General features: G+C 44.5%; 1 protein-coding gene across 3 annotated transcripts in view; it reads left to right on the top strand.

Annotated features, from left to right (window-relative positions):
* The first annotated feature begins 5,092 nt into the window (after positions 1-5,092).
* The window catches only part of LOC142585153 (beta-1,4-N-acetylgalactosaminyltransferase bre-4-like), a 187,268-nt gene continuing 176,087 nt past the window's right edge, over positions 5,093-16,273 (top strand). For 2 of the 3 annotated variants that reach the window (XM_075695686.1, XM_075695687.1), the window contains exon 1: positions 5,093-5,296. The gene's annotated coding sequence lies outside the window, so the exon portion shown is untranslated. The remainder of the gene's footprint in view (positions 5,297-16,273) is intronic. The other variant, XM_075695682.1, reaches the window with a different exon arrangement.

Genomic DNA, 16,273 nt, shown 5'->3' on the forward strand with positions numbered 1-16,273 from the left:
AGAAGCAGCTCACATAGCGTATACGCTAGCGCAGCAGTGCCGGCATCAATCCGCAAGCCGAGCCTTGCCTGTGCACATTAGAGTTATAGCCTGTCGGCAAACTTCTTGCAGTAGTTCAGTTTAGACTAACGTGCACCCTTAAGAATGCGCGAAGATGTAAATTGGTCTATAAATCGCACCCTCGCCATAGGATCTAGACGTGTGAATCAGACGAATCTGCGCCCTTATGCACCCTCGCGGATGTAAAGTAGCTTATGGTACACTGACATATTTTCCAATCTATTCTTTGCGTTAATGGAGTGTCTGGGACCTCGAGAAAAAAAAAAATACTGCCAAGTCTCAGAGCGTTCTAAATAAAGTATTATAGCTCTTTCTCTTTTTTTTCACATCCAATTTCGGTTTCGTTTTCTATAAGGTAACTACGTCGAGAAATTATGACGCGGAAGGGAGTCACGCATGGGTGCGGCAGTGAAGCCATCACACAGCTGCCGCTTCCGAACACAAGGCTGCTGATACCGTCACCACGGCAGAATCTAATAAGAAATACCTCCGGCATCGGAAGCGGACCCGAGTTTTTAAGAGAAAGCTCTTGAACGAAGCTTTAGCTAGAGGAAACTCCAATTTTAGAAAACGTGAAAACGGAACCTCGCTAAACTTTTTCTCTCGAATATTTTCAATATTTCTGTCCTTAATGGAGACTCTTGATTTCCCTTTTTGGAAGTCATACTGGTATCTTGTTATGACATTGTACTTTCCCAGAAACTTCCAAAATATATAGATATCTTGGAAAACGTTGGCAATACGGAAATCGGCCCCCTAATTGGAGACACTGTCTTTCTAACTACCTTTATATATGACAATCACACGGGCCATTTTTTAAGCGTCAGGAAATATTCCTGCATTTATTGTAATATTTACGGTATAAGATAGCACTTTGGCGATGATTCACGCAATATATTTGATTGGTATTGATGTAATATCATCTGCCCCGGCCGCTACACCACCCTACATTGCCGTATGGCAGTGAAGACTTCACAAGCATTTGTCGGCTGTACAAATATTGAGTTTACTACTTCATTCCGAGCAAATATATAACTACTACATTGGGTTGCGTTATTTGAGGATACTCTGGCATATTTAAAGTAAGTGCTTTTGCGAAGCATCCACTGGACCGATTTTAAGGAAGTTTGTTCCGTTTGAGATAGAAAGTTAAACTCTGGCTGCTCTAAAAAAGCAGATTTATGATTTAGGAACTCTTAGTTTATGAAAATGTCCGAAAAGTTGTAATTTCCGAAAAATGAAAGACCGCAGTTTACAAATCCGAAACTGCGACAAAACACAGATATCGCAGTTCCTTAAACTACATCTGTTTTATGATCTGATCACGCGGACAAATTGTATACATGAATTTACATCTTATCTGAAATTGTTGCAATGCTTATAAGGGCTTGCCAAAATACCCCTCACAATTTTTTAGGCTTTCCGGAGTATTTAGAAAGCCGTTGTGACATATGACAAAGTTCGAGCTCTTGAGCTGGATTCAGAGACGCGGACATTACTTCCAAGTGAAATCGGAACACAAGTTCCAATAATTAAAAAGAAAACACTAATTAACTTTTTAAGGCATTGCCTTATGGCGCACACTGCAATTTACGAATTGCAGCCGGTGAGTTTGCAAGGCATATCCACTTGGAATGAATTTCCAGAATGACACCAGCTTGGTCATATGTGCCATCAAACTCGCTGTAAAAACTCACTGTCCCACTTTTCTAACAAAATGCTATTTTATGCATTGAAGCACTAACTGGGAACGCCCACTTTGTTCGACCCACACAAAGGGAAATAATAAATCCAAACTGGTGTCATCCTGGAAATTAATTTCAAGTGGATACGTCGTGCAAGCTCACCGGCTACAATTCGTAAATGGCAATATATGTGCCGTAAATTAAATAATTAGGAAGGTGATTAGTAATTTTTGTTAATTAGTTGAATATGTGTTTCAATTCCTCGTGCTAGTAATGTCCGCCTCTTCGAATAATCCACTTCAAAGAAAAGAATTTTGTCATCGGCCCCAAACGATTTTTTAGAAATGCAGGAACACATAAAAATTATCACCTCGTCTGTTATATAAAAGAGGTGTATAATACGTAAATTTTGTCAACATTAGAATTCTTAATAGGTGTAATTTACAGAATTACGATATCCCTAATTAATATTAAGTTACAGTGTTGACAACTTCGTAGGTGAGTTCTTTTTTTTCTTTTTTTTGAATTTTGCAATTTCCAACAGTTTAATTTTCAACAGTTCTAGGAAAAAAGGGGATGGCCTAAATAAAAATCTGCTTCCTACAGTAACTACGTTTTACTTTTTTTCTTTTATATGCAGCAAATCTATTGAAAACGGTGCAGTGATGGCCTAGAAAAATTATTTCTCCCTTCACCTGTATTCAGATAGGACCTCCGGAGCTAAAGCATCCGCTTTTATTTGCATATGCTAACAACCTTCTCAACACCAGTCCACCTTGCGAACACCGGCAAATAGCGCAAAAGAACTTCTCTTTGAGAGCCACCCTTCCTGCTATTCACGAATTCCAGCTAATACTTTTCACTTTGTTTCCTTATGCGGATGTTTACCTTAAATTGGAGCTTGAAGAAATGGCGCCATGTGAAGTAAATTAGACACAAACACGCGTGGATTCTTTAAAAATATCTGAAATTTGCATCATTCCAATGAGAATCGTGTGATAAGATTACCCTCATACAAGTGAGCAGTGTCCCTCTTAGTATTTGACACGTATTTGACGCAGGGCGAATTGATAACAAAGTTTATTTTATTAAGTTCGTTTTATTTTTTCGGACTACTCATCCTATACAAGCGTCTCAGGACTGAAAAACGCGTGCTGAACTGGAAGACCTATCGTATCGCCTCAAACTTGCTCGTTTAACACTTTTCCTTAAGCTTCATCACCATCCATCTCTTCACGGCAATTTCTTTCAGTCACGCCATGCCATCTTTCAACGACGTGATCATTCTTTCAAAGTTAAACTCGTAAGGGGCCATGCATCCTCTCACGCCAACTCATTCATTCCTCGCACGATCATTCAGTGGAACAACTAGCCATTGCACATCGCCACGGAAACTGACACAAAAAAAATTACAGATTTATTACTCAAATGATATTGCGCAACAACAAATGACACGGACGTGAGAGGACGACACACCAAGCGCAAACTTTCAATGAAGTTTATTGTGCCACTGAAACCGATTTCATACATGTGAACCAGTGTCGTCCGCGCATGCGCTTACATGAATATGAACTGCGCATTCATGTAACATAGTTACGAGTCATGTGATGCCGAGTCCAAGAAACTTAGTTCTTTCTCTGTGAGAGCCAGAGGAGGGAAGCTAACACACTTATCGCCCAATTTTGCGATCATCTTACTACAGATATTTCACGGATGAGCTGCGTACTGCCACGGGAAACAATCATGCATTGGTCCTCAAGAGGTTTGCAGCCATGATCGCGACAATGAATTGCCCAGGAACCACCGGAGCCATTTTTTACATTGTTGCTGTGGTCGCTGAGCCGATCATTGAGGCAACGCCCAGTTTGTCCGATATATTGCTTCTCGCATGAAAGCGGGAGGTTGTAAACCATCCTAACGCTTCTTAGTTTCCACTTTCTAACGCTTCTTTATAACGCTTTCTTAGTATCCAGAATGAAGGCATCATAAACGCAAGTTTCATTCTGGAAACTAAGAAAGCGTTAGAAACGTTTCATAACTACTCATGAGGTGCCGGTAGATAGGTCTCTTCGTTTTCTTGATCTTCGACCCCCCCCCCCCCCCGCATGTAGTGGTCTCCCCGTGAGGGCTTTTAGGGGTAACATGAATACATAAAGAAAGACTGTACTTTTGTAACAGCCTTGCGCTCATAATTCGGGACTGAAAGTGTTAATTAAGGTCACAAACCCGCACTGAGTGATTGCAAGATTTGTCTCCGCCAAGGATACTTTGTGAAGGCAAGTATATTGCATTGACCTAGGGTGCTCCCGCCTTATTTGTCGAAAAATGGGGGATGACCGATTTTCAATTATTGTCTGCCCCCGGAGACTGTTAAGTACGTATATATAGGCTGTTTTTATTTTAAGTGCACCAAATGTTTGAAAATCGGCCAGGGCGAATTCCTAAACCTTAAAAGAAGTTAACCGTTGGGGCGCACATTAATGCAACGATGGACCAAATGCGTAATTGACTAATTAACCAACTTTTACTAATTAAGCTTCTCACAAATTAATCGACAGCACTTATTGCAATCTACGAATTGTAGCTAGTGAGTTTTCAAGGCAGGTTGACTTGGAACGAATTCTTAGGATGGCACCGGTTTTGATATATTCGCCGTCAAACTTTTGGTAATAATGCACTTTGTTGCACCTAATTTTTTTTTTGAAGGCGCTGGTTATGCATGGAAATGCAAATGCAACTGGAACGGCAATGTATTTCGTCGGACAATTGGAAAATTATTCTCTCGAAACTGGTGCCATCCTGTCAGTTCGTCTCAAGTGGCTTTGCTTCGCCAACTCATCGGCCGCAATAAGTAGATTGCAATGTGTGCTGTAACGTGACTAATTAAATAGGTAATCAGTGTAATTACGTTAATGATTCAATTAAGCATTCTGATTTCTCGCAGAAGTAATGTCCGCCTCACCCGGTAGCTCAGTTCACCGATTAGAGTTGTGCTACCTGCCACAGGACAGATCTAAATTTTGGTGCGGCTAAATAAAAAAAAAAAAAACTATTTAGAAAAGCAATCTCGGAGGTCACGCGTCCATGCCAGTCTTTTCATCTTGCAGCCGCCATGAACGACTATGCAGTGAACCATGCTAGCAGTGGCACACGCTATCTCGAAGACCAAGAACGCACTGAAGCCTCTGAGATTTGCGCCGCCAGATCACCAAGGCAATGAATGCCAACGCTCAGCGGTTCCGCTAGTAGCTTTGCTATCTGCTAGATGGCGGCATCACGCTTAAGGCTCCGCGCGCTTCACGTCAGATGGCGCCACCGTGGTTTTCTCCGCCGTTCTCCGTCGGTGGATGCGCATGGTGACCAGAAAATCAGTGAAGTTTCCTGCGTTCGGGCCGCCTCGCCGCAGTTGGCTTGCAATTGTGTGTTCGGTCGTGCTGAACGTCGCGAGCGAGGGTCTGTGGAGTACACGCCGGGACGGCATGCAAACAGCGCCGACGTCCTAGTGAGGAACGGTCGACCAAGAAGCGGATTTTTTCACTGCCGTCTCTCAGGTGAGGCGCACTCGTGGTTTGTTGTTTTGACACATGATCGCGAGCTCCGCTCTCGCCGGCGCTGGGAAGAAAGCGGCTTGCAGGTGACCTCCATTTGTGAAACGCAACCGTACGCTTTCACCTGTGTGCACTGTCCGAGTCCGGCTGCAGTGCGGCACAGGGCGCAGAGTTGATACTCGTCGGTCGCATTCTTAACGTCCACGAAGGATTCTCCTAAGCCTATACAGGCTCTTCCGTCTGAAACACCGCTGTGCTGTCGGCCAGCCAGCGCGCATCTTCCTTTTCTGCGTGCCCGGGTGTTGGCTTATCTTGCGCCTTCTCTTCTCCTGTTAAGTGATGTTTATAGCCATATGTTTGCCCGTATTCTTGATGGTGGGCGTAGTTACTACTAAATTGTTGCAGCAGCTTCGACGTTTCTGCGCCGCGAGCTGGTGAAGTAAGCAAGCTTGCTTGACTAGTGACTAATTTTCGAATGAGATAACATTTGGCGATTTATTATCAAGGGTGTAATGTTTTTGCACGGTGCATCGTTGCTTGAGACATGTAGATGCGTGCACGATTTCGTGGTGCCGGCACATAAAATGTGCGCCCTCAAGTTTGTGTCTCGCATCTTCCGTTATCGGGCAATACCTACATACTTATAATGCGCAGGTATCGACGTGAAAACCCGCTGCAGCACCGTCTATGCACGGCGAGCGCTTGTGTCGTTTGTCGTGACACTGCCATGTGATGGAACACGTGGTTTTGCGACGTCAAGGCCGTCTTACCGGAACGGTCGTGGTCAAGTTTTGTTTAACGGCAACTTGATGCGAAACTGGTGCCCCTTCGAAACTTCATGTGCCGGCCACGAACTGCAACTGAGTTTGGTGGTTAGTTTCGTGGCTACTGACGTTTCGCGTCGAAAAGCTACATGCACGCATATGCGCGCGCGGGGCGTTGCATTCCGAAAGAATTTTCAACAGGTCCTAAAGCTATAACGGCAACCGGAAAAGTGAATTGCAATGTGAAATTACGGAAACGTTGCTGGCGTTACGAGTTGGGAACTTCACTACTTTCGGTTGCTTCGATTCCTTTGCCAAATCCTCCATCTTCCAGTGCCGTATACACGCGCTTTTCCTTTTTTTTTCTTTTATATATGTTCGGTTTGTCTGGGAACTGGTTCTTCTCCTTTCGAGCTTTTCTGTCTCCATTGATCGTGTTGGCCTAGAAAAGGGGCTGGTTCTGTGGCTCTTGCGGGACGGGGTAGCTCGTCCGCGTGGCGGCGGCAAGCGCATGTCGTGCCCGTGTGCCGCTTTTTGTGCCGGCGCAATGACTGTCTGCGCCGCGGCTTTGACTTTCACTTGCCCCCGTTTTGCGTGAATGCCGCGCAGCGATTACCACAGGCATCGCTGTTTTCAACTTGTGAAAGGAGAAAGAAAATCGCAAGCTAGAGAAAAGGCCGTAACAGAGGACAAAAAGCGAAAGTAATTGCCCGGTTTCGCTTCATTTAGTTACGCACGCTTAAATGTTTTTTTTTTTTCGTGCGCATGTTTTGACATTTGTCTTGTCGAATAGTCCTCCCGAGTTACGTGTTAGTCTACGGTGCCGATCGAAACTTCGCAATTTTCATTTTATCGCAAACGAAAACGGGATGTCTGTTGGCGACGCCACATCCCATGACTTTATGAATTTTGCCAGTGTTGAGCGCTAATTGCCTACAAATATACAGACTTTTGCGATGTGTCTTATTATAAGGGATCGCGCACCTTGGTAACTACTGTGGACTTTTCGTGCACTCGCTAGGTCTTGTGAAGTCGAACATATCCATCCGTTATAATGACTTCGAGCAGTTACATATTCAGCGTATAGCACTGAAAGCAATACGTCCAAGACGTCTTCTTTGTATTAACTGACCCAGAAGAAAAGTACGTTTTCGGCCTCCAGCCTTCTTTGGCTGTTATTAAAGACAAAATATGGTCCTTAATGCTAGCTCGCCTACAAGATTAATTTATTGCTTCACGCTATGGAGGCGGGGAAGGGGGGGGGGGGGGCTCGAGGACATTCCATTTCACATCTTCAAAATAAATTATGAAATTTCATTCTGAACTGGACCGGCAGCAGAACATTTTTTGCGCAGACATATTAATGTTCTTCGGCATATAATCACCCGCTCCCTTTTTTGGCGATAATGATTGACGAAGTAAAAGTGTGGAAGGGTAAGGAGATGAGTAACCGTCGCATTATGGCTATGGCGTTGCTGAGCTCGAGGTAGTGGGTTCGCCCCCCCCCCCCCCCCCCCTCCTGATTTCAACATCAGACCATGAATAAGGGGAGTCGTAAGGCAGAAATGTCACCCGAGGCCCCAAAGTTGTAGGTGTAGAGCCTAAATGTTAGTGGCAGATACCCACTCTGGGTGATTGGCTCAGAAGGTAGTTGAATGCAAGAATAAGAAAAACAACATAACAGAATGTAAACAATTTGTGACAAATTTGGGTAGTTGAGAATTTATGTGTACATTGTAGCTAACGATTTTGTTGAAATGAAGGCATAAATGAAAGCAAAGATATAGCTCATCAAAATGGATTTTTTTCGATAAGGACCTTATGTTATGATTTTATTGTCGAAAGCTGTATGGCATCGCCAAGCTTCTTGTCGCTCAGTGATAGCCGTGGTTTGGCGCAAATTCGCCTAAGCTGTTTGCGTCACTTCTATGTGCGCGATCAGACAAGCCCGCGCATATCTTGTTACGGAAGCTTTCTGTTTGTATTACAGCTGCCGTGCTACCCTTAACAATTTTCGTTCATTCAACCTTTTCGTTCGTTTGAGCTAGGAGTATATTTGGAACGGTTGCGATAATGAGTCAGGAGCATTAATAAAACGTACACTTCGCGTGGTGTTCGTTTCTCTTTTTCTTTATGTTGACATATGCAGCACCAGCTGCCACTTAGTGGGCAGAGAACACAGTTCGCTTGTAGCGTTGTCGCAAAGCCAGCCGAAAATTTTGAACGCGATCAGCCTTAAGTTAATGCGTTGTCTAACTGCTGACGCATGTATGACAAAAAAAAATATATCTAAGGGAAAGAAAAAAAAAAAGATTGTCAGTTTCACCCGAAGGCGAAGCATTGAACTCGATGGTCAAGCTTTGGCGTTGTGCACGGGCTCCCTGCAAGGTGTGCCCCCAACAATACCCGTCGGCGACATGACGCCACGATGCATGCGAGACAGCTGAGTCTGCGGAGCAGGAACAGCACCCTGGCTGTTCCAGGCGACTCGCAACGCCTTTTACCAGCGTCGCTGCCTCGATGGTGAACGCTGCGAGAGGGAAGGAAAACGTCCGCTTTTGTCGATCAGCGCCCAATGAATGAAGACTACACAGATTTAGTTTGTCGTCTGCCCTTCGTTACGCTCAGACCGTTTTCTGTGCTTCACGGTGTGGTGTGCGCACGACCCGCTCCGCGGGGACGCTAATATGCGTGCGCGCGACGCCCACGCCAGCAGCAGGAGCAAGAGTACAGTTCACTGTAGCAAGAGCGCCGCCCTGTTTTACGACTGACGACAGTGGGTCCACTTGACTTCATCGTTTTTGCAGCCACATGCACTGCGTGTGTCCGAACGCCTTCGAACGCTCCACGCGCATGCCGCGAGTGCGTCGTTGATACCAGGACAGCACGGCGGCGGTGGCGCCAGTGCGTCTCGATTGCCCGTGTAATTGCGGTGAAAACTTTAGGTGAAAGTTACAATGGGGTTTCAAACATATGCATCGCGACGTAGACCTAAGAAATCCTCAGCGGGTGGTTATGGGCGTGCAGGTCGTACTCGGGATCATGCGGCTGATCGAATGGCTGTACGGATATGTTGTTTGTAGCTGCAGGGTCCGTTTGTCGCCTGTAGGTTACTGGGTCAGTAATAATAATAATAATAATAATAATAATAATAATAATAATAATAATAACAATAACAACAACAACAACAACATAGCTCCGACACAGTTGCACACTTCTGCACCATAGGACTGGCAGCCTCCTTATGTCGGCTTCATATCATATTGACCGCAAATAACGATGGGGACAGCGGGAGAGAACACAAAAACGACACGGGCAGTAACCTTAAACTGGTTTATTCACGGCAACCCGTGAGCACATATAGACAAATATAACATGCACAGAACGCAGCAGACAAGTAGTGCCCTTGTGCACCACTTTTTAAGGAGATAAAAAAAAAGATTCTGAGGAGAAGCCAGGACAAGACTGCACGCGAACTGATGGAGGCATATCACATAAAAAAGAAAAGCCAAGACTGTGTTAGGGACACTTCCGTTTGGTTGTTCCGTGTCGTTTTTGTGTTCTCTTCCGCTGTGCGCGTCTTATTTGGGGTCAGTATGATATGCAGTGAACACCAACTAGGCCAAGCTGAAGTTCTTCTTATGTCGGCTTATGCGCAGTATTCTTCCATATGAAATTCCGTAATTCGGTTTAATGCGGTGGTGTCTGCACGAAAAACGACACTTTTGGATAAGGTCGAACAACTGATATCTCTTAACGTAACGCTTATGATTTGTTTTATTGCTTGTTGCGTGGTTCTTTGGTTGCTTTCGCATTGTCAACCGTGTTAAGAGTACGTGCGGAGTACTCTAATAATAATAATAATAATAATAATAATAATAATTGCTATTATAATAACACAACACGCTGGATTCATTTCCAGCAGTCGCACACTTTTCGTGATTGCCAGTGAAGTGAGCGCGCTGTTACGCCCTTCGCTTTCAACTCTACAGTCGAGAGTGAAAACTGTGGGCGAGAACCATGCACACCGCGTAATACAGTTTTGTTCTTGCCTCTGACGTGTCGCGGCATGCCTGTCAGCTAGAAATAGCGTTGAACGCCCTCACTCCATTTGCGTGTCGGGGAAAGGTAGGGGGAGGGTTCCTTGACAAGAACCTCGTATACAACCACTCTTGACGGGCGCCAACTGTTATCTGAGCCGCAGTTTTTTTTTTCCTCGAATGCGTTTAACAGCGTCACGCGTTGCGCCCTTCGGTAGCAGTCGAAACACTTGCGCCATCGCCCGTGACTAAGTAATTAAATTCTCGCGTTCGTATATCACAGACTCTGAAAAAGCCATTCGTTCGCACATACGCCTCTAGGACTTCTGTTACCGCCTGAGTCGCGCAGGCTGTCGATAAACTTCGCTAATTGGGGAAGTCATCGCAGCACGACCGAGGCAGACACACTAAGATTGGAATGCGACAGCGTTCAAAGATCCTTCACTGCTTCTCAGGCCTCCTGGAAACTGCACCTTACGTAACCGTAATGTTTACCGGGAGGCGCTGGCCGCGAACGCTATGCACGAAGGCGAGCTTTCTGGTAGAAACGCGGCCTCTTGCGTGGGCCGCGGATGCGCAGAGGCGAGCGCGCCATCTGGATGGTGTTGCAAGGAATCGGGCACGTCGCTCTATGAATGGCAGAAACGCTGTAAAAAGGGGTTTGTGTTTGAGTTTCCGCGTAACAGAATTGTTTTCTCGTATATTCAAGTTACAATCCGACGCTATCATGACTGTAGGTTTGAAGTCGTACTTTGCGTTTTTTCTGACGCTTTTACTTTGAGAAATTTAATTAGTTCAGTAACGTCCTTGCGCTACACGGAGCGCCTGCGTGGTTGGGTATGCCTGGTTCGGAATGATTTATCGTTCACTAGACGGTAGACGCGGGACGCCGACGCCGGACTTTCTGTGACACTGGGCCATTAACGCCATCGCGTTAATATAACAAAACACAATCCAGCACGGGCACTCCACTCACAAGTTATTTATTAATCACTAAAAGACAGGGGCGTGCACTTACACCAAGAATTGTTCGTAAGAGCGTATCCAACCAATCGTGAGGACGAACATATCGCTAGCGAGGATAGCCCGCCATTGTCAAAGTACTTACGAAAATAAAAGCTTTGTGTGCAGGCCCAGACAAGATATGCAGTAAGCCCTGGTTAAATCAAAATCGCTTTATTCGAAATGTCGCCTTATTCGAAGTTTCCGGGGTCCTGGCCGCAGCGCACGCATATTATATCGGATTATTCGCAGTGTGGCACCAGCGGATTCCTCGCAGTACAAAGTGCAAAACGGTAACTTCGCGGGCCGTGGCATACTGTATGGCACGGCGTGGAAAACTGCTTGTTTTCCTCCGTATTAACCTGGAGAGTCTAAAGAACGCTGTGAAGGTCAGTCCGCCGGTAGCTAGGCGGTAGCTCCTCGGGCCTGATCTTATCGCGCGATCGCAACCGATAGGCGGGTCAGCGGCTAAAAGACATCGAGGAGAGTTTCGCCGCTTGATAATGTCCCCACCGCGGAGCTCGGGATGTGTTTCATTGTACAGATTTTACGAGCTACCGCGGTGTTAGCGTGCGCATCCCGCCTCTATGATGTGACTTGCTTTAGAACTTCTACGCGTTTAACCAAGTACGCTTCCTGTCCTGATTATTTCAGTGGTCCGTGCTGACTGCACTTCTGGCGTATCCAGAATGAAAGGGGAAGGGGCTCATCAGCCCTAATGAATACATTACACGTTCTCGCCCAACTTGTTCACCCCCTCTGGTAAGCCGTCACGTAAACGCTGACAGTATTGAGCGTGCAATGACGTCTCCCACCTCCACCCCCTTGCAGAGGTTATTCGGATTCGCCCATGTCACGCTATATGCAAAATAAAGATAAAGCGTATAGAGTTTCTCGGAGCAAAAGTATGAATAGATCAATATATATATATATATATATATATATATATATATATATATATATATAATCATTTTATCGATTTTACATCAAAATAGATGCATCCGCGACTGCATTGACTGCCTCGTTTCATAAGAAAGGCCTGCAAAAGCTCTCGAATACTCGCTCACTTGGGCCCCCGTACCATTTCTAAAGTTTTTAGGTACTGTACAGAATGTCCCGCCGTTTTCCCGGTGCTGATACTTTAGCTTCTCCGACTTGTCGTGTTCCCCTTCATGCGAAATCGCACCAGTGGGGGCGCTATGGAAAGCAGTTTTACTCCTTTTGGTCTAATACGGCAGGTATTGCCTCCATTCGTAGCGTATATCTTGCGTGTTCGAGCCTCGCTTTGAGCGCGATCGGATGTACCTGTGAAACTCGTGAGGAAAGAACTCCGGGTTTTTGCTGGGCTTGCTCTGCTCGGTATTTACACCGTGTGCTCGGTTTCCAGCAAATTTGCGTAGCCGTCTGCCAGGTTTGCTCGCATGTTCGTGAGCACCTTCCCTACCAAATTAACGTGTTCATGCACAACCGTATAACCGTCGGAATTATTTCGCAGTCACTTGAGGACCTCTCACCAAGCCACATAGCAAATTTTGGTTATACGCTGGAAGTTGTTACGGGCCCTCAAAGGAGTTTTCTCCCACAAGAAATTTTTTTGAATAGTGCAATAATATCAGACATAAATATTTGAAGTGCCGCGAACTCATAATTTCAGGAGGCGAGCGTCACCGCCGATACATACTTTTTCACTTTCCTCGTCAAGGATTTGCAAGCGAAATTCCCTCCCTGCATTCTCCCATACCGGAGTCGAAGGATTTCGTGATGAATGCGTCACGCGCTCCTCCTTTATTTTTTTTAATGCGAAAGCATTATATGGGGGTCCCATAAGGCGTGATCAGCCTGATCAAGTGATGGTACCAAAGATCATCATCATCAGTGATGTCATCAGCGTCTTGTATGACGTCAGTAGTAATACAGGAAATGGTAAATCGTGTAAGTGCGTTAATTAGCAGTAATTGTGGGTAATGCATGTCAATCAGAGTGAAGTTAGAACTAGTTAGAGTAAGGTGATCTAATGTCGAGTAAGGTGAGTGAAGGTGAATTGAAGCTGATTAAGATGGATTAAGGTTTGTACAAATTAGAGCAAGGTGGTATAGGGTAGAGTTGAGAAGGACACGTGATAATGTATGACGTCACGTATCATGGACGTAACCAATTAAGCAGAGAAGCCATGCCTTCGCATTCAAATCACGTAAAGATTTGTCAGGCTTGTCAATTTCTCTCTCTCTCTCTCTCTCTCTCTCTCTCTCGTTTTTGCTGAGTGGCGCACTTCCGGTGACGGTCTCGTACGCGAGCTGTTGCATTGGGCTCTTTTCGTACAGCGGACGATTTCGTGCGCTCTGCACGTGAACACCTGATTAGCAGTACAAGTCCGTGCCACAGTCGCGAGCACCGACACAAACGCGAGAGGATGAGAGCATAATCGCAGCGCTCGAAGGCGGTAGAACATGGCAGTTTAGTTATCTGCGCGCAAGCGTGAGAACAAGCAGACGGAACGAGCAGGCGAAAAGGAAGTACATTTCTCTGGCTACGGTACGAAGGAGAACAAAAAACACGCACACATTCGAATTGTATGTTTCATTGTTTCTCTAAACTTGGTCTGTTGAATCAACAGATTAAACAAATAACTGGTGTTGCCTTGAATAGTTCTCGGAAGTCAGTCAGTGTGAGTGACGTCACCGCGATGTCATATACGTAGGCGTGCGTCGCCCGCGATAAGAGCAAACAGTGTTTGTTTTGAAATTTAAGCTTTTTCAGCGGCGCGTAGGGATGCAACACTTAGCAGACACGATCGTTAACGCACATTCTATGCACTGCGCCTGTCAGCTCAAAATAACCAGACCGGGTGAGGGGGCTCTTTAAATTTAGCGACATCGTCATGACGTCACAGAGGTGCGTTAACTATGAAGTTTCTTCACGCGTTCAATTTTCGCAGTTCGAGAGACCTGATCAACTTGCAGTGGACTTGAGAGTTAACAAGCGATAAACAGTAAAGGAGAAAAATAATTGTCCCGTTAACATCCAGTATCGTAATAAATGAAAACCCAACGAGATCTGGCCTATACAGTAGTTGACGTAAGACTAGAGACAACGCCTAGTCGATTTCCTACAGTTAAGGAACTGCTGCATCACCACAACAAATACAAAAGTCGTATATTAGGGTCATTACAAAGGAAATGTAAAAAGGCAGGAAGCAGGTATAGTCGTCCAGGTATAGTCTTCCAGTAAATAGAAAATTTGTATGCTGCAGTAAATGCGAAGTTTGTATACCTAGGTCATTATAAAGGGCAAGTAAAAACAAATAAATGCAGCTTAGTTTCATTACTCAATAGAGAGTGCACATTAACGCATAGTAAACGCAGGAAACATAAATAAAATTTTAAAAAATACATTTTCATTCTGGTACCATTCTCTCTCTTCAAAAGCGCTTCACTGGCGAAACTGAGAACTTAAATGGTTCCCGTGTGCGCAGCTGCAGCGCGACAAAATTGTGTGCATCGTGATCATCTGGAATGTCTCTGCTTTTTCTATGTCATTGTGTTGTTCTTAAACTGGTCTTGGCAGTTTGTACGGTTCGGATTAAAAGAACCGCTTGGTAAAATGTTCATTTCAGTATATATATATATTTTTTTGCAGGGCACGTTCATTTATTGATTTTACGTTACAGTAAACTGCATGAAGAAAATCAACAAGGCAACTCTGAATGTAAAACTTTCGGGGAGACCGTAAGATACGTAACCATAAATACAGAGAACTCGGCAGTTAAATAATAAGTCTAATAACGGCCGCAGACTTCCGTACGTCACTAAGATTACAAAGCGAGGAAAGCGTGCAAAATAATAGTAAAAAATAGAGCACTATGCAAAGTAAGACCAAATGTGTATATAAACGCAGGTAAGGAGATATGACCTCTAGGAATTATGAAGCAAACTTAGAGGATCACATGACATGACCTTTTGTTTCACGATTAACCTTTAGTTCGATCTACGGAAGGGGTATTCTTGTTAGTCTTGTTCTCGATAGTTTATCGAAATTTAGAGTTCATCATATTACAGCTCTCCGGTTCAGATTGAAAGAAAAAGCCATCAGTGAGCGTTTTACGGGGCTGAAAACTTTATAACAAACGACATTTGGGGCTCCAAAAGACGATGTTTTACCGAAACAAGATAAGCATCTGCTGCTTCTGCTTCCGACGGTTCCTGCGTTTAAACTATGGATCACGTTTCGTTATGGGAACTAACTTGAACTCAACCTAGCAAGCTGTACGTGTAGACTCACCTTGCACATAAAGAGGTCAGCTATATATGCGAAAGTGCCTTGTAATCATGTTCTGCCACAGCGTCATCATAGGCGCCATAGGTGGTGAACTGCAGATTTCTCTCTCTCTCTCTCTCTCTCTCTCTCTATATATATATATATATATATATATATATATATATATATATATATATATATATATATACTTGAACTGAACAGTACAGTATATATATACCGTACTTTGAACTGCTTTATGAGAAGAAAAGGTACGTATGACAGAAGGAACAACCGATCGAGGCTAAAGAAACGCGTTTGCATAAAAGATTATCGGAGTGTTAAAGGCCTTGGGATGTTATCCGTTGCACTTAAGTAACAGCGGGATGTGTGTGTGTGTGTGCGTGTGCGTGTGTGTGTGTGTGTGTGTGTGAACCACCATAAAATTTCCTTCGTCATGAGGTGGTGTTTCCCGTAATCTAAATGGCGCATATTTTGTGGCATTCAGGCCTCGTGACGCGGCTTGATGAGTAAATGGTGTTCCTAATGGAAAATCTTAAAAGTGCCGACTGATAAGCTTTGTGCCGGCAAAATGCCCTGACATAAATTATATATATATATATATATATATATATAAGCCTAAATTTTGTTTTCGGACCCGTGCTATTTCGTTTCACAGTTCTTTTTTTTATGAGCAAGCTTTTGTACTGCTGCAGCGCGCGACGACGGTGTCTTAAACGGCGAGCGTTTCCTTTACGTAAGACCCTGCTGTCAACTCCTGGAAAGAAATATATCTAAGGAAATTCACGCCTTATGCTCTACAGGCCATCCGCATTTCCAAATAGCGACTGCCATTCTTAAAAGGGAAATGTACTTGTATACATGACAGCCGTTAGCCCTTTTAAATTCTGACATTTTGCTTC

Source organism: Dermacentor variabilis, chromosome 6 (assembly GCF_050947875.1).
Source record: "Dermacentor variabilis isolate Ectoservices chromosome 6, ASM5094787v1, whole genome shotgun sequence".
Lineage (NCBI taxonomy): Eukaryota > Metazoa > Arthropoda > Arachnida > Ixodida > Ixodidae > Dermacentor > Dermacentor variabilis.